This window comes from Castor canadensis, chromosome 12 (genome assembly GCF_047511655.1).
Source record: "Castor canadensis chromosome 12, mCasCan1.hap1v2, whole genome shotgun sequence".
Lineage (NCBI taxonomy): Eukaryota > Metazoa > Chordata > Mammalia > Rodentia > Castoridae > Castor > Castor canadensis.
In genome coordinates, this window is record NC_133397.1 from 118,637,871 (window position 1) to 118,657,948 (window position 20,078).

Sequence of the window (20,078 nt, forward strand, 5' to 3'; positions counted from 1 at the left end):
GATTTAAATAGCATTAGTGTTTGATATTTTTTAATGGCATGTCACAAGTCAGCTGGAATCTGTACAGGTCTGGGCTTTTCTTTATTGAGAGATTTTAAAATATTTTTTTCAATATTGTTATTGATCTGTTTCAGTTTTTTTAATTCTCTTAGTTCCATTTTGGTAGCTCATATGTGCCAAAAAGTTATACATTTCTTCTACATTATATATTTCAAATTATTTGTTCCTAAAATATTGTTTAATGATTCTCTGTGTGTCAGTGCTAACGTTGCCTTTCTGCCACTAATTTTATTAATTTGTGCCTTCTCTATCATTGTTTTGGTTAGTTTGATAGTGTTTATCAATCTCACTAATCCTTCCAAAGAACTCTGTGCTATTGATATTTTTTATTGATCATTTTGTTTTCATTTCATAAATTTCAGCCTTGATCTTTATTAACTATTTTTCTATTAACTTTGTGATTGGATTATTCTTGCTTTTCAAATACCTGGAGGTTCATCGTCAGGTTATTAATTTATAATCTCTCAGGTTCTTTAACGTAAGTATTCATGGCTATAAACTTCCCCCTTCGGGCCAGCTTCATTGTATCTTCCAGCTTGATGCTAGGCATTTTTTAATTTCTTCCTCTTTTGATGACTCATTGTCAATTCAAAAGTGTATTGTTCAATTTCCATGTGTTTGAATATTTTATGTAGTTCTTCTTTCTGTTGATTTCTAGTTTTACTCCCTTGTGATCTGAGACAATACAGGAAGTTATTTCATTTCATGAACTATGTATATTTTGTAGAAAGTAACATGGTACTTTGAATATAAAGTGTGTTCTCTGGTTGCTGGATAGAATATTCTATAGATGTCTGTTAAGTCCATTTGATTAATATTGTTGTGAACTCTGATTGCTCTTTCTTGATTTTTATCTGGATGACTTAGCTATTTGTAAGAGTGGAGTGTTGATGTCACACACACTATTATTGCCCACTGTGTCTGGTAGGTTTGTTTTATGAAATTGGGGGTGGTAAATTTTGGTACTAACTGGCAAATTTAGTGTATTATAGACTTTTGATCACAAAGGATATTTACTTGGAAGACTTTCAATTACAGGCTTCACAGAACCACAACAGAGGGGGAAAGGTAGACATGTTTTATTAAAACTACAACAAAGGCAAAATTATCTCAATTTCTAGCTAGATTTATATGAAATCCCTATATAACTACTCACATAAGAGAGGATAAATTTTCAAAAGTACAATTTATTGTCATTTGAGATCTTTAGAATTATTTCATTCCACAGTGACTAATATAAAATGGGGAGAAATAAACAGATAAAGAAAATACAACCTATGATCAAGGTGACATTCAATAAATAGATGAGGTTCCATTAATAACCAAGATATTAGCAAAAAATTTAAAAAGACTATAAATAGCTTATTAATATGTTGATGAAAATAGATGGAAGAAAAAAGCAACAGATTTGTATGTGCTGAATTTTACCAAATAACCATAATCTATCAAAACAACAAAACCAAAAAAGAAATAGTTAAAATTTTAAAGAGAAAGTATGATGTTGTATGTGAAATGATAAACATTCCAATGGTTTAACAACAGATAGACGTATCCATTATAAACCACAAATCACAAGGAAAACCGGAAAATTTATAAGGTAAAAAATAATAGGGCAAAGCAATATTCAAATGAATAAGAATTTTCTAAACCTTATGAGATCCTTCAATACAAACTATCTAATTGCACCTTAAGTTGTAGATAAGGCTCTCCTAGAGATATCATAGAAAAGCTGCTACTATTTTATTACTAGTAATGATAGTATAAAAATGAATAGTAAAAATCAACCAAAAGAAGAAAATTACCTTTATTTCAAAGAATTACTAAAGAATAACCATCACTAATGATGAAAGTCAGAAGACATGGAATGGCATTTGTATGTGCAAAGGAAAAGTACAGCCAATGTGGAATTCTCTAACAAGTAAATATATCCTTATCCTTAAATCACAAGTGAAAAAGAATGCAGATAAAGACTGGAAGAAATTGGCAGTTACATGGGGAAGTTACAAAAAGAACATACATTAAAATGAATTCATCAGTTAGAAGAAAACGCATGTAAAAATGTGAACACAGAAAAACAGAAAAGTTGAAATGCATTGTAAAATGTACATAGATGGGTGAATATATATTATGTATAAATGGTTTGTTTATTGTTTTAAACATCGTAGATATGTCTTATACAATTTAAACTGTATGCACAAGCAGTGGGACAAAAATAACACAAAAGGAAATGGCTTTTGAAAACTCTAGGCTTCTAACAGTGCAAGTAAAATAGAAAAATAATAACATTGTTAAATTATAATTAAATAAGCACTAATGTTTTAACATCTGAAAACCAGTTAATTAAAATAATGTACAAGTTACAACCTAATTACGTGTAAAAAAGACTAATGAAAACTTACTAAACCAAAAATAAGACCAAAATCATAAATGATTCTAAATAAAAAAAGCCATGAAACAAAAATTAAAAACAAACTTCTAACAGAATATTTTCACATGAAACATAAAAGTGGATCTAGAAGTTAAACAGAATAAAAATATTTTTAAAGTTACACATTTCTATGTTTTCTGAATATTTGTTCCTCCTCAAACTGTTGTATTAAAATTCTACAACCCTGAGAGATGGCATAAGGAAGTGACACCTTTGGTATGTTATTAGCTCCTAAGAGCCCTTTTGACTGGACATGAGAATCTGTGCCCTGATAAAAGCAGTCCCTGAGTCACTCCTCACTCCTTTGAGCATGTGAGGTTCAGTGAACTATTCATCTATGAAGGAAGCAGACCTCACTAGACACTGAATTTTCCAAAATCTTTATTTTAGACTTGTCAGTTTCCAGACCTCTGAAAAATATATTTTATATGCTACCTAGCATATAGTATTTTATTATAGCAACCATAACTGATTAAGAAAGTATATATTTTAAAATAACTATTAAAATAAAATCAAAACTGTGCTTTTATGAAGGTATTAACTGTACTATGAATTTAAGAACAAATTTGTTATAATAAGGATCATATCTATGCAATGAAATTATAAAACATTAGCAAGACTAAAGAATTAATGACGGGATGATGTTAATAATAATGGTGTAATAATAAATCTTAAGATGCCCTTTCTCTTCATCTTAACCTATAGGTTCAACACACTCTTAATTAAATCAAAGTTAATATCTCTGTGGACATTGTCCATATAAAATTTATATGGAAATTCAGAGTACATAGACCAAACCCATTCTGACAAAAGATATCTAGATCTTATTATCTGATGTCAACATCTATAAATTGACCTTGATCACATTATATATATATATATATGTGTGTGTGTATGTGTGTATATATATATATATATATATATACACATATATATGTGTGTATGCATATTTGGTGAAGTAAACCACAAAAGTGTGGTGAATTGATTTGTTTTATTTTATTTTTTAATTGTTTACACATTTATTCATATGTGCATACATTATTTAGACCACCTCTCCTCCCTGTCCCCTGGCCCCTCCCGACTACCAGCATCCCTTTGCTTCTAGGCAGAATCTGTTCTGCCTTCTTCTCCAATTTTGTTGAAAAGAAAGCATAAGATATAAAAAGAAAGACAGAGTTTTTGCTAGTTTGACATAAGGATAGCTATACAGAGAGATTCCTAGCATTGCTTCCATCCAAATGTATATTACAACCCGAATTGATTCATCTCTACAGACCTCTTCATTACTTCCTGTTCACCTTCCTGTGGTGGCCTCTGCTGGTTTTTAAGTTTACTTTATTTGATCCTCTACAGTGGGCACATCAACCACTTTCAAGTTTTAGGTTTCTTCCCCTTTCCCTATTCCTCTTGTATGCTTTCTCACCTTACTGAATGACCAATGTCCAATAATATTGCTGCATTTGTTTTAGGTCTATAATCTGGATATGAGGGAGAACATATGATTTTTGGCCTTCTAAGCCTGGCTAACTTTGCTTAAGATGATGTTCTCCAGTTCCATACATTTACTTGTAAATGACAAAATTTCATTCTCTGTGGCTGAGTAAAATTCCATTGCATATAAATACCACATTTTCTTAATCCATCAGTGGTGGGACATCTTGGCTGTTCCCATAGCTTGGCTATTGTGAATAATGCTGCAGTAAACATGGGTGAGCAGGTGACTTTGGAATAACCTGAGGCACATTCCTTCAGGTATATCCCTAAGAGTCGGATTGCTGGATCATATGACAGATCTATGTTTAGTTTTTTAAGAAGCCTGCATATTGTTTTCCATAATTGTTGTACCAGTTTACATTCCCCCCAGCAGTGTATAAGGGTTCCTTTGTCCCTGCATCCTCCCCAACATTTCTAAGTGGTGGTGTTTTGATGATATCCATTCTAACATGTCTGAGATAGAAGCTTAGTGTGGTTTTGATTTGCATTTCCTTTATGGCCAGGGATAGTGAACACATTTTCATGTGTTTTTGGCCATTTGGTTTTCTTCCTTTGAAAAATTTCTGTTTAGTTCAGTTGCCCACTTCTTACAGGATCATTGATTTTTGAGTAGTTTAGTTTTGAGCTCTCTGTATATTCTGGTTATCAGTCCTTTGTCTGATGTATAGCTAGCAAATATTTTCTCCCACTCTGTGGGTGTTCTCTTCAGTTTACAGACCATTTCTTTTGTTGTGAAGAATCTTTTTAATTTCATGTAGCCCCATTTGTCCATCCTTTCTCTTAGTTGCTAGGATGCTGGAATTCTACTGAGCAAGTTCTGGCCTATACCTATTGCTTCCAGGGTATTGCCTGCTCTTTCATGTACTACCTGAAAGGTTTAAGGTCTGATATTAAGATCCTCAATCCACTTTTAGTTGATACTCCTACAGAGTGACAGGCATGGATCTAATTTCAGTTTACTGCAAGCAGATGACCACTTTTCCCAGCAGCATTTGTTGTAGAGACTGCCTTTTTTTCCATTGTATTTTTTGGCGCCTTTGTCAAAAATAAGGTGGGCATAACTGTGGATTCATATCTGGGTCCTCTATTCTGTTCCATTGGTTTTCATATTTATTTTTGTGCCAGAACCATGCCGTTTTTATTGCTATGGCTCTGTACTAGAAGTCAGAGTTTGAAGTCAGGTATTGTACCTCCAGCATTGCTCTTTTTGCTGAGTATTGCCTTGGCTATTCATGGTCTTTTGTGTTTCCAAATGAACTTTAGGGTAGATTTTTCAATCTTTGTGATGACTATCATTGGGATTTAATGGCAGTTGTATTGAACATGTAGATTGCTTTTGGTAATATAGCCATTTTTACTATGTTGATTCTGCCAATCCATGAGCATGGGAGATCTTTCCATCTTCTGTAGTCTTCCTTGATCTCTGTCTTCAGTGGTTTGTAGTTTTCCTTGTAGAGGTTATTTACATCTTTCATTAAGTTTACTCCTAGGTATTTTGGGGTTTTTTTAAGGCTATTGTAAATGGAATTGTTGTTCTATATTCTTTCTCAATTTGTTCACTGTTGGTGTATAGAAAGGTTACTCATTTTTGTAAGTTGATTTTATATCCCCTGCTACATTGCTGAAGCTGTTTATGGTGTCTAGGAGTTTTTGGGTACAGTTTTTTTGGTCTTTGAAGTATGGGATCATGTCATCTGCAAATAGGGATACTTTGACAATTTCTTTACCAATTTGTACTCCTTTTATTACTTCTTCTTGCCATATTGCTCTGGACTATGTTGATTAGGAGTAGGGAGAGTGAGCACACTTGTCTTATTCCTGATTGTAGGGGAAATGATTTCAGTTTTTCTCCGTTAAGTATGATGTTGGCTGTAGGTTTGTCATATATAGCCTTTACAATGTTGAGGTACTTTCCTTCTATTCCTAGTTTTCTTAGAACTTTTATTATGAAGTGGTGTTGAATCTTATCAAAGGGGTTTTCTGCATCTATTGAGATGATCAAGTGGTTTTTGTCTTTGCTTCTATTCATGTGCTGTATTATGTTTATTGATTTACATAGGTTGAACAACTCCTGCATCCCTGGAATGAAGCTGACTTGGTCATGGTGAATGATCTTTCTGATGTGTTGTTGGATTTTGTTTGCAATTATTTTATTGAAGATTTTTGCATCAATGTTCATTAAGGAGATTGGCTTGTAGTTCTCTTTTTGGATTTGTCTTTGTCCAGTTTTGGAATCAGCATAATGCTGGTTTCATAGAATGAGTTTAACAATTCCTTCCCTTTCTATTTTGTAGAAAAGTGTAAGAATGTTGGTAATAATTCTTTAAAGATCTAGAATTCAGTAGAGAATCCATCAGGTCCTGGACTTTTCATTTTTGGGAGACTCTATTGCTGCTTCAATTTCATTGTTTTATAGATTTATTAAGGTGGTACTATCCTCTTGGTTCAGTTTGGATGATCATAAGTATCTAGAAATTTGTCCATTTCTTTAAGATTTTCAAATTTATTGGAATATAGATTCTGAAAGTAGTCTCTGATGATTCCCTGGATTTCCTTGGTGTTTGTTGTTATCTCCCCTTTTTTGTTTCTGATCTTACTGATTTCAGTTTTTTCCCTCCTCATTTTAGTCAGATTTGACAGAAGTCTGTTAATCTTGTTTATTTTTTCAAAGAAACTCCTTTATGTTTTGTTGATTCATTATATGTTTTTTTTGTCTCTATTTCATTAATTTTGGCTCTTTTTTTTTGTATTTCTCTCCTTCTGCTTGCGTTGGGTTTTGCTTGTTCTTGTTATTTTAGGCATTTGCAGTGTTGCATTAGGTCATTTATTTGAGATCTTTCTGTCCTTTTAATATATGCACTCATGGCTCTAAACTTTCCTGTTAAGACTGTCTTTGCTGTGTCCCATCTGTGCAGGTAGGTCCTGTTTTCATTTTCATTAAGTTCCAGGAACCTTTTAGTTTCCTCTTTTATTTCATCTATTACCCACTGATCATTGAGTAATATGTTTCTTAGTTTCCAATTGTTTGGGTATTTTTTGCTGCTGTTTTTGTTGTTGAGTTCTAGTTTTAATGCATTGTGATCAGATAAAATGCAGGGGATTATTTCTATTTTCTTATATTTCCTGAGGCTTGCTTTGTGCCATAAGATAGGATCAATTTTGGAGAAAGTTCCATGGGCTGCTGAGAAGAACGTATATTGTGCAGAAGTTGGATGAAATGTTCTGTAGACATCAGCTAGGTCCATTTGATCTATAGTGTGATTTAGTTCTAGAATTTCTTTATTGAATTTTTTGTTTGGATGAGCAATTTATTGGTGACAGGGGGTATTAAAGTCCCTCACTACTACTGTGTTAGAGTCTATATGTGCTTTTAGGTCCTTCAGAGTATGTTTGGTGAAATTGGGTATACTGACATTGAGTACATATAGGTTGATAATTGTTATTTCCTTTTGATTTATTTCCCCTTTTATTAGTATGAAGTGTCTTTTATCTCATTTGATAATATAAGTGTGGAATCTACTTTGATATAAGTATTGGTACTCTTGCCTCTTTTGGGGACCATGGGCTTACTAAATCTTCTTCCAGCCTTTCACCCAAAGCCAGTGTTTGTTTCTGTCAATGAGATGGGTCTCCTATAAACAATAGATTGTTGGATCTTCTTTTGTAATCCAGTTTGCCAAATGGTGTCTTTTGATTGGAAAGTTTAGTCTGTTGACATTCACTGTTAATATTGATAGTTATGTAGTGATTCCTTCCATTTAGTTGTTTTTGTTATTTAAGGGCTTGATTGTGTCTAACTGAATCAATACTACAATTTGACTCCTTGTCTTTTCTTCTCTTTTGGTTTGATGCTTCCTGTACTCTCATGGTTTTTATGCTTTCATCTCTGTGTGCAGAATTCCTTGGAGAATGTTTTGTAGTGGTGGTTTTGTTGTCTTATTTTGTTTTAGCTCTCCTTATCATGGAAGATTTTTATTTCTGCATCTATTTTGAATGTTAGTTTTGATGTATAGAATATCCTAGGGTTGAAGTTATTTTCATTCAGTGCCTAAAATACCTCATTCCATTCTCTTTTTGCTTTTAATGTTTCCATTGAGAAATTTGTTGTGATTTTGATGGGTTTACCCTTTCTCTATTCTCTGTGCTTGTTGTTTTAATGATAATATGCCATGGGTAAGTTCTATTTTGGTCAAGTCTTTTTGGTATCCTGGATGCTTCCTGTACTTGAATGGGCAAAACATTCTCAAGATTTGGGGAATTTTCTGTTATTATTTTATTGAATATATTATGAATCCCTTTTGCATGGACCTCTTCTGCTTCTCAATGCCTGTGATTCTCAGGTTTGGTCTTTTGAAGAAGTTGCTGAGTTCTTTCATATTCCTTTCACAGCTCTTGAGTTGTTTGACTAACATTTATTCAGTTTTTCCTTTAATTTCCATTTTATCTTTGAGTTCCAAGATTCTGTCTTCCACTTGTTCTAGTCTACTGTATTGACCTTCCACTGTGATTTGTGTTTCTATTTGATTCTTTTTTCTGAGGTTTTCCATGTCTTTGGTCAACTCATCTTAAATATCTTTTATTTTAATTTTTAATTCATTTATCTCTCTTTTTATAGTGTCCTCAGAAAAAAAGATTTCTAGATCTTATCACCTGATTTCATCTATAAATTTACCTTGATCACAGCATGATTTATGTATACACATATACATGTGTGGATATATATTTGGTGAAATAAACCACAAAAGTATGGTGAATTGATTTTTAGCCATAGTGTCAAGGTAATTAAACAGAGAACAATAGTTATGTTGAAATGACAATTAGACAATTTAACACCTCTCTAGAAAAGAATGTGGATACTTATCTTACTGTATATATTCAAAATTATCTAAAATATGAATATGAGTATAATAGCTAAATGTATGTAATAATTAAAATTTAAAATCCCTACACACTAACATAGAATAAAATTATTATAATAGTCTGTGGAAGACTGCTTTTGAAAACAAAAATTACTAGTCAAATATAAAAAAAGAATAAAAAATTCAAATTTCTTGAAAGTTACCTTTCTCCTTTTTAGCAAGGATCATTAAGAAACTGAAAAAGGAGAGCATCAAACTCTGAGAAAATTGGAAATTCATTTATGGAGACATCATGTGTATTCAGGATATCTAAAATCCTATTAAAAGTCTTAAAATTGAATAAGAACAAAACCAGAATTTTCTGAGGTTAACACCACAATGGTAGAGTAGAATCCAGTCTTTATTCTCTATGATAAGTATATAGGCAGAAACCTAAAAACCTAAATAACCCCAGAAAGAGTCAGAGGCTCATTTAAGAATACATAGCAGCACAGTGGGGGGGGGGGCGGGAAACAGAGATTACACTGAAAGAATTTCTGGACAAATGGGCATATTAAGGATGCCTGAAGATGGCTAAGAACAAAGAAGAAAGATGGAGGTCATCAGTATCACTACATGGTAGGGACCACCATGATTTCTGCCTTACAAAAAACAACAGAATCCTTTCCCCACCGAGGTGACCAACAGCTATTCCAACTGGGCATCCAAGTGAGGGTGATAAGGCTGAGATGTTGATGAGTATGTGAATCCCCAAGGAAGATCAGTGAATGTCAAGAAATCACAGAGAAACAACTCAGTGAAATTAGGAAAGCAGTAAATAAACAAAATTAGAAATTTAACCGCAACTCTGAAATCACAAAAAATTCTGTAGTAGAAGAATATAATGAATGAAGTAAATAATGCCAGAGACCATCAAGAGTGAATTGATAAAACAGAACCAACTGTGGTTCTAAAGAGATTATTTGAAAGTACACAGGAAGAAGAGGGAAAAAGAATGAAAAGGAATAAGGAAAATCTAAATGTGACTTATAGAACATCATCAGGAGAACTGACATTCATACGATAGCTTAAAAAGAGAGTGAGAAAGGGAAAGAAAGATTAAGTAAATAAAAGTTAAAAATTTCTAAAATTGGAGGAGAGGAATAAGTATAAAAGTATGGGAAGCTAAAAGATATTCAATTAGTAAAATCCAAATAAGACAGTTACAAGACTCATTGTAATCAAACTGTCAAATACCAAAGACAAAGTCAAGATTATGAAAACTGCAAGAGGATAGAAACATTTTGCATATCAGGGAATTCCAATAAGCTGGAAACAATACAGGCCAAGAGAGACACATTAAAATTTTTAAATGAATCCACACTGATGACCAAAATACTATACCTGGTAAAATATAAATATCATTAGAAAGGAAAATATGAGTTTTCCAGACAAACAAAAGCTAAGAGCATTGGTCAACACTAAACTGCCATATAGAAAATGTTGAGGGGTGAATTCTTAAAGATAAAAGGAAAGGACACTAATTAGAAACATGAAAACAGCCAATCAAGAGGTAGTGATCAGGAAGATCACAATTTGAGGCCAACCTGGGCAAAGAGTTAGTGGGGCAATTATCTCAATCAGTAAGTCAGGTATGGTGGTACATTCTTTCAATCCCAGCTCCAGAGCAAGCCACAGGGAGAAGGATTGTGGTCTGAGGCAGCCCTGGGAAAAAACATGAGACCCCATCTGAAAAATAACTAAAACTCACAAAAGGGCTGGGGGCTTGTTTCAAATGGTAGAACAGCTATCTGGTAAGAAACAGCTGCACTTACTTCAATCTGATGAATAAGTTTTAGAGACAATCAATGTTGAATCAAAGAAACCAGATATCAAAAGGTACCTACTGCATTATTTCATTTGTATAAAGTTCAAAGATAAGGTAAATCTAATTTGTGCTGGAAAGATAAATATGTCCAGTTGCAGAATAACAGAAAGAGTTCAAATAAAATTGTGATATTCATAATCTTTTCTTAGCTTGGATATGGGTTGCACAGGTATCTCCAATTTGTGAAATTTCAGTGAGCTGTACTCTTATTTGCACATTATTTTATATATCATAATTCAAGAAAATATTTACATTTTTTAACAATCCTATAACATTTAACCCAGTATTCAGCAGAAAAAAATAACATAAGTCATTTACCAATTTTTACAATTTATGAATTGCTTTAGTAAGAATTTTACAATTGTTTCTTAAAACAAACCTTTAATGTTAGTGATGTGATTTTTTTTTTTTATGTTACTGGGAATTGACCTCAGGGTCTTCCACTTAATAGGCAGGTGATCTACCACTTGAGCCACCCCTCAGTCCTGTGAGTTTAATTAACGTGACCAACATCAGAGAGTGATTGACAATGATTAAAATTTTAATTCATTCTGTTTCTAAACTCATTTTTCCTCAAAAGTTTACAAAAAATTAGCTCTGAAAGAAGACCCTGTTCAAGTCCCTGAGTCTATGAATATGCTGTTAAGTGACAAGAAGGGATTAATATCTCAGTATCTCTGATGGAGTTAAGTTTTCTAATTGGCTGACCTTCCAATAAGTGGATTATCCTGGATTGTCTGGATGGCTTCAATGACATCACAAGTCTTTCACAGTGAGAGTGCGAGGTAGGAAACTAAGAATCAAAGAGAGACTGAAGATGCTCTACTACTGGTGTTGAAGAAGGAGCAGGGAGACAAGGAGTGAATCATGGTGGCTTTCAGAAGGAGGGGAAGAAGGAAAAAATTTTCTCCTGGAGCTTCCATAAGGGACAAATCCCCATCATCTCTTGATTTTCATTCAGCAAGATATGTTGCAGAATTTGGACTTTTGGAACTATAGATAATACTTTAGTATTGTTTAAGCTACTAAATTTGTGATAATTTCTTACAGCACTAACTTTGTACCACATAAAATTTAAGAAGTTTCAATTTATTGAAACTGTCCTACTTGCTTGCATTTTTCCATTTATTATATGAGGGGATTCTTTTTTGAGGAGAAAGTTAACAAGTCAGCAATTTAGGTAAATTGTCATGGAAATATCTGGAATATTCTAAAGTAGTGGTTTTCTATTCTACATGGACAATCAAAAAAAGATAATCCATTGTTCTTAATTTTCAGAATAGTTCTGAATTGGAGTTTGTTTTATGAAAAGAATCATTAATTATGTAAGCCACCCCAAATTACAAAAGTTGTGCTTAACTTTGCCAGTCATCTTTCTATTACTTTAAGAAATAGCTGAAATTTTCAACTTACAAAGAAAAAGTTTTATATGCTCCTACAGTTTTAGACGTTTGGGTTCATGATCAATTGGTTCCATTGCTTTGTACTATGTTGGCATATCACAGCTGGAGTGCATGGTGGAAAAAAGCATCTCACTTTATGGGTGGAAGACAAATAGAAAAAGACCAGAGTCCTATAATTCCCTTGGAGAACACAGTTCCAATGACTTATGGACCACTCACTTGGACTGACCTCCTAATGGCTCCACCATCTCTCATTGATCCCACGCTGGGGAGCAAGTCTTAGCTACATGGATCTCCAGTGGTATATAATATCCTAACTATAACAGTAACCAATTGTCTAAAAGAAATCCAATTATAATTAGAACTACATGAAGAAGTGTTCAAGTTCTTGGCTATAAAAGGCAGATCCAAGCTACACTAAGATTTTATCTCACACCATTTAGAATGGCCACCTGCAAGAGCAAAAGAACAACAAATGTTGGTGAGGATGTGGCAAAAGAGGAGCCATTAAACACTGAATGCAAATTAGTACACCTATTATGGAAAGCAGTATTGAGATACTTCAAAAATTTAAAGATAGAACTGCCATATGATCCAGTGACACCACTTCTGGGCATATACGCAAAGGAACGTAGGTCAATATACAATAGAGAAACTTGCACTCCAGTGTTTATTGCAGCACTATTCACAATGGCCAAGCTAGGGAAACAACCCAGATGCCCTACAACTGATGAAAGGATCAAGATGTTTTATATAAAATAGAGTTTTATTCAGCAATAAGGAAAAATGACATCATGTGGTTTGAAGGTAATAGATGAAATTGGATGACACCATGTTAAGTGAAGTAAGCCAGATTCAGTACAATGAAGGCCACATGTTCTCATATGTAGAAGACAGATCCAAAAGATAAACATATACACAAAACAAACATGGTCATGTATAAACTTATATGTATACATGCTTGTAATAGTGGAAGTACTCTATGAAAGTCCAGGAGGAGGGAAAAGAGAATGATGGTCAACAATATCAAAATGCATAACATCTGTGCAGGTAGAGGATATAACTGTATTAAAAGTTGCTGAATATTAAAGGGTAGGAGAGAAAGAGGAAGAGAGAATAATGGGGGGATTAAACTGGCCAAGGTAAAGTATACTCACAAAAAAAAACACATCAAGAAACACCTTTGAAGATTGACTTTGGAATTAATAATGAAAGACAAGATTGTAAAATAGGTACAGTGTGTGTGGGACTGTAAAATAGGTACTTATGGGAGGGGGGAGGGTGAATGGAGGAGATGAAAGTGAGGTAATGTGGTTTATAGGCCTCATATACATATATGAGATAGAACAATGAAACCTCAATTGCCTTAAGTGGGTTGGGAGCAGTTCCAGCAGAAGAGATGGTGGGAAGCGATCTAACCAATGTACAATAATAAACCCATTTGGAATTGGTGCAGTGAATCCCATATACAATGAATGTGTCCTAATAAAAATGAAAGAACACATCTACCTGTGAGAGAATGTTAAGGAGTAGGATTTCACCTTCCTGGTAAACAAAATCAAGAGAAAAACAAAGGAATTACAAGAGGCTTTTAGAGACTTATTCTGTGGAATCCACCACAAATAGATTACTTCTAGATGACTCCTGTCCTTTTTTTCCCTTTCACTTTCATTTAATAATGCAAAAGTTATACTTTAGTGTTACATAGCACTTTGGTCAAAAAAAAATGAAAAACAGTTAAAAAATTAAAAATCACAACCTGTGTCAAAGTAGAGAAAAATTTTAAATAAACACTTTTTGGGATAGGGTGCAATATTCAGAATGTTCCATACACTGAATAGCAGAGCCCTCAAATTATTGCAAGTTCAAAGTTGTAAAACTGCTAAATATAGTATAGAGAGTACAGACATTGAGTATTTGTGCATAATATCTAAATTACTTAAAGGTGGAAAAAACTATATAATTTATATAATTATGTTTATGTATGTAATTTATGTTTGTTTATGAATGCAATCTAACATTTACTGAGAACTGGAAGCATATTCCCATGAAACATTAAAAGTTATGTAAGCTACTAAACTGTTTAAGTGGGAAGGGAAGATAGAGATAGCACTGGTGCAAGAGGTTAGCTGCATCAACCCTGGGAAGGATGAAGTGTGAGCAGTGTTGAGGCATTTCTCTTAAGGAGCAATCGACACTGATTACTGGCTTTGCACCATCAACATTTCTCTTTTGCCCTAGCAAACCAAAACAGGAAGTCAACCATGGAAAAGAGCTGAAGTTGTAGACTCTGGAACAACCAAATGAATAATAAAGTTTGCTCTTATGGTCTGAAAAGAAGTGAAAGGTAATGTTTCAAACTGAAAAATCTTACTATTGAATTCATAATTTGCAGAGGAAGAAGAATTACTAATATGTGTACTGGCAATAAAATATATCTAGGAGAAAATGTCCTATTTAGTTCCATATTATGATACTATTTTGAGTCACAATGTTATGTGAAGAAGTGAAATCTGCCCAGAAGTTAAAATGTCCAGATGTGACCTTCATAAATGTAATTTCTTTTTTCTTCTGAGGAATTGTTTTAAATTTTTAACTGTCCTACTTGTCAGCACCACCTGTCTTTATACCGTTAGCCCCAAGAAGGATCATTTCAGCAATCAGCTGGGGAAATCTAGATTTTTATTCATTGGAAAGAAGCATTTCCTCCCCCTAAGGAACAATGGCAGTCATATCCCATCATGTATATGAATACAGGAAAAGATTTACTATTCCTAACTCTGGGATGATGAATCTTGTGTATTAGTTAAAAGAAGGAAAGACAGATTTGAAGAGGCAATTCAGACAAAAAAAAAAAATCAAAAGAAAAGGTAAGAAGCCTGCATACTGCAAACCTAGGATACTGCAAGTAATAGTAAGATCTTATATGTTAAATAAAAATGGCAGATCAGAGAAGTAATATGTTATTTTAATAACAATTTATATGGAATAGAAGCATATTACTAGGACTGTCAAGATTAATTAAGATGTGAGTATAATGTATTTTTTAGTCTGTATCAAACTAAAATGGAATAATCTAGAGTTTTAGAAAATTATTATTGCTGAACTTGAAGTAGTGATTTGTCCACATCTGTGCTGTTAATGAGATATATTGAAACCAGCACCCCTCTTTCCATCTGCGAAAGTGAACAAAATGCTGTGAAAGCATTTTAACATATCTTAACTCAATGCCTCAGATCTTTCTGTTTTCCTACTTCATATGCAGAATTGAGCAGAAGAATGCCATATACATGTATATATGTGTATATATATATATATATATATATATACACATATATATATATATATATACACACATATATATATATATATATACACATATATATATATATGTTGCTTGCTAGAGATAGTTTAATTCTTAGTGACTCAGTGGTAAGGAAAATATCATAATTGGATATCATCAGCATCAACCACTTTACTATAAAAGAGAAGAGTAAGAAATTTCAACACCAAGGAAGAACTGACTGGAGTACATTTGTAGATAACTTGGACTGATAATCTCTCCATCTGCTCTTCCTTGATCTACAAAAATAGTTTTTAAAAAGTTACTATTACAATGTTGAGTAATATTTATTAATTGATAATATAACAGTAGTAGGAAGTATAAATAATGAGTTTCAATCCTAACAAGATGCTAAACAAGCTACCCCACCTGCAAACCTGGAGAAATGAAGGAAATTGTGAGAAATTTTGTGAAATGAGGGCAAAGGCCTTGTCCTGGGCAGGAAGCAGGCTGTGGGTGTAAGAGAAGACAGGGTCTTCTGGAGTTTGCTTTTTTGCCTTTTGACCATTGTTCTCTGACAAAGAGTTGCATCCAAAATTAGCAGAACTCAACTTTCCAGTGCCTATGTCCTGAAGATTAAGATCAGGACTATGAGAAAGCCCCATGGAGTGAAAAGCGGAGAAAAACAGTGATGCTAGCAAGATTAGACCAAACAATTATTCTTTCTTGCCAAGCTCTCAGGGCCTGGGGAGTAGTAATCTGCGGGGTGGCTCCTTACAAACTGTGCTTTGAGAACAAAGATCTGATTTCAGGAGTTATTTTGTGGGATGTGAAATCATAAACTCTTGTGTTGACTCCATTGTAGGATTCATATACATTTCCTTTCTCTTTCATTTGGTCAAAATGACTTGAACTATAGTTTGACCTGTATCCAACACCCACAAATCCAATCAAGGTAATGCATTCTTTCCCTCAAGCTACTGGTAAGTGTGATTCAGGCAGCACACCCAAGTTTAGACTTCTTAGAAGTTGTATTTTTGTGAGATGGATCTGTGAGGGCTGTCACTAGAGATACTTCAAAGGGAATTTTTCTGCAAGAATTATTCTCTGAAGCCATACCTTATGTCTTTCTCACATTTTATTGAGGGTTATACAGTTCCACCTTGCATTTAATCTTTGTTCCAAAGCCGTCTCTTAATTTGAAAACATTTCAATGTCTGAGGATAAGAAATACCAGTTTCTTTTTAAAAATTTTCTAAATCCATAAAGAACTGGCTCCTTTCTATTTTCTATAAATTTTATTTGAAAATACAAAAATTAATTTTCATTTTATTTTTCTGTTTTATCACTTTAGCATAGGTAGTAAATAACTCAGGTGTTCTCTAGTAATTCTGCTTTGGAATCTCCTTAGCCAGATTACCCAAGTATTAGATTAATTTGAATGCTACAGTTTATAATACCTACCATTGCATTGTCCCAATGTCTAGTAACACACTTCTCATTTTGCTTTTAACCTCTCTTCATACCTTTTTTCAACAACATTAAGGTACAACAAACTAACCTTTAAATTATTTAGGATTTGATCAATGATCTCCAAACATCCTTCAAACTTCAACCAACGTCATGCCTTGAGAGATGTTCATATTTTAATTTTTTCTACAACAGAGCATAGTTACAGGTATTGTGAAAACTATTCACATACTCACAGCCTTAAAGACAAACAATATATTTTTAAAATATGTATAATTTTGGAAGAATTTAGTATGGGATATTTTATCTCTAGTCAGTTCAATATTAGGTAACAAATTAAAACATACAACCATACCTGTAGAATTGTATATTTCTCCTTGCAATTTAGTATGATTTGAACATAAAATGTCCCCCACAGGCTGTGTTGAAATGCTTGATCCCTAGCTGGTTTTTATTTTGAGAGGTTGGGGAATCTTTGGGAGATGGAACTTCTCAGGGAAGGAAGGAAGTCATGGTCACAGGTGTGTGGGGTAATGCTTTTGAAGGTTGTGCCTGTTTCTCTCTCTCTCTGTCTCTGTCTCTGTGTCTCTCTGTCTCTGTCTTTGTCTGTCTTTCTCTCGCTGCCTTTCTCCCTCTCTGTCTCTCTCTTTCTCGTTCTCTCTGTCTCTCTCTCATTAAAAAGCTGCTGAACCCCCCTCATTCCTGTTTCCATAATGTTAGGATGTTCTGCCCAAGTGTCTGGAGCCAATCAATCGTGAACTGAACCCTCTGAAACCGTGAGAAAAATAAATGTTTCCTCTGTGTGTTTGTTTCAGTCACATATTTGGTCACAGCCACAAAAAAAAAATCTGGCTAATACAGATTCCCGCTGGTTTTGTTTCAGGAATACATTGTGGAATGTATGCATTTTTGAATTTAAGTTCTCTTCCGTTGTTTTTGCTGTGCATGTTTTAAATGTCCCAATGCATTGCAATTATTTTTATTTAAAGTCTTTTTGTTTTATTTTAAAACATCAATTATCTTAAAGAGATTCAAATAATAAAAACAAGTCTCTTATATTTACCAATGAGCTACCATTTCTGGTGCTCTTCTTTTTTATATAGAACTAAATTTATATCTGGTGATATTTTTCCTCTTCCTGGAGGTCTAATACATTTCATAAAGACCACATTTTAAACAATGTGATCTTTCAGTTTTGTATGTTTGAAGCTACCTTTTAAAAATTATTATTTTTTTAAGGCAATAGGGACCTTGTGATTAGTAAACAAGTATTCTACCACTTGAGCATCATGACAGAGACTTTTGAGTTTTAGTTTGTTTTACACAGAGTCTCACTCCAACATCGGCTGTGCTGACATTTGACCTCAATCCTCCCACCTCTGCAAGACAATTACATGCCTGAGCCACCATGCCTGACTTGCTTCTGAGTTAGAGTCTTGGTGGCCTATAATGGGGACCCTCCTGTCTCCACCTTCCTAAGAAGCTGTGATTATATACATGTCCCTCCATGGCAAAACTCAATTTAGTTATTTTGGCACATATTTTCACTGGGTGTAGAAGTCTGACTTGCCATGTTCTTTTTTTCTTTCACACATGTAAATATGTTGCTCTACTTTCATTTGCTTCATTTTTGATGAGAAATGTGTTAACATAGGAAACGCCATGCCATCCTTACCTTTCTTCCTGTGTATGTAATGTGTCCTCCTCTGATTGATTTTAAGATTATCTGTTCATTATAGGATTTGAAAGATTTTATAGTATGCTTTGGTATAATTTCTTTTGTTTCTTATGCTTAGAGATCATTTAATGAGAAATTTCTCATTTTCATCAAATTTGAAAAAATAAATGCCCAAATGCATCTGCAAATATGATGCAGATTGGTAGCTGATGGAATCAAATAATGTTGATTTTAAACCATTTCAAATTGTTGCAAAGTTCATTGATGTAATTTTCTTTTTAGATTTTTTTTAAGTCTCTATTATTTTGTGTAACATTTATTTATGTCTTTCAATGTATTCAGTTTTTATAATGACTAAGTTGCAATTATACCAAGCAAGTAAATGTTTAAGCCCATATCACATTGTTTCATGTCCAATAATTTAATGTGAGTCTGTTATGTATCTTTATTATCTTAACATATTAAATGCTTTCTTTAACTTTTCATACATGTACATAAAGTTGTTATGCTTTTTTTTTACTACTAATTCTACTATATAACTGAGTCACTTCCTAGTAATGATTTCCATTTTTGTTATAAACCCAGTTTTAATTCTTCTTTGCACAGCTAAGAAGAATTTTTTTTATTTATTGGAAGCAGGACAACACAGATTTCACTTTGATGGCTGCTAGGTATTTTTATTTTTGATTAAATGTTCTTAAGGAGTTGTTCAATATTGTCATAAATGCTATGTGACCTAATTATGTTACATAGAACAAATTTGATCCTAAGCCCTGCTTTTTAGAAAATAAGTGAAAGTTTTACTATTGAGTTTTACTACGGTGTGGGTGGTAAGGGAGGGGGTGGGGGCAGGGGGAAGAAATGATCCAAGCCTTGTATGCACATATGAATAATAAAACAATAAAAAAAGATTCTAAACAAAAAAAATAAAATAAAATATCTTAGTAAAAAAAAAAAAAAAAAGACTTTAATGTATGCTCAACTCATTGCCCCACAAATGGTGCAAACTTCCAGCCTAGCTGGTAGGAGTAGGCACCATTACCAACCCTGTGCGAGTGCTAAGACCTATTCTTCTCATTCACTTTTTACACTGGGCTTGGGTTGCTTCCACACATATACAAGCAGATCACCCACCTCTCTGCTTAGTGTTCAGGGAGGATCCTGGAGATTTTTGTGCATCTGTCTTGTCACTGCTTCACTGTCTTGAAAATAATAGTAGCCTGACTTTCCCCAAACATTCATCTCAGTCTCTCAAGCTCAGAAAGCTTAGTGAGTTTTTCTCACTCTGTTTCCTGGATATCATCTCTTGGCAAAGACCTGAAGTAATAATAGGTATTGCATTTATTATCTTTTGTCTTTCAATTAAGAAGTCAACATTATTCATTGTCTAATGGGCAGTGTTTTACAAACCATTGCTTTACGTATTTTGGCTGGCTTATTGTAGCTGATGTTTCAGGAGAGAGAATAAACTTCATGTCTAATCTCTTTTTGATTGCATAAGATTTCTCTTTTCTTTTGAAAAGGAGTAAACAATAC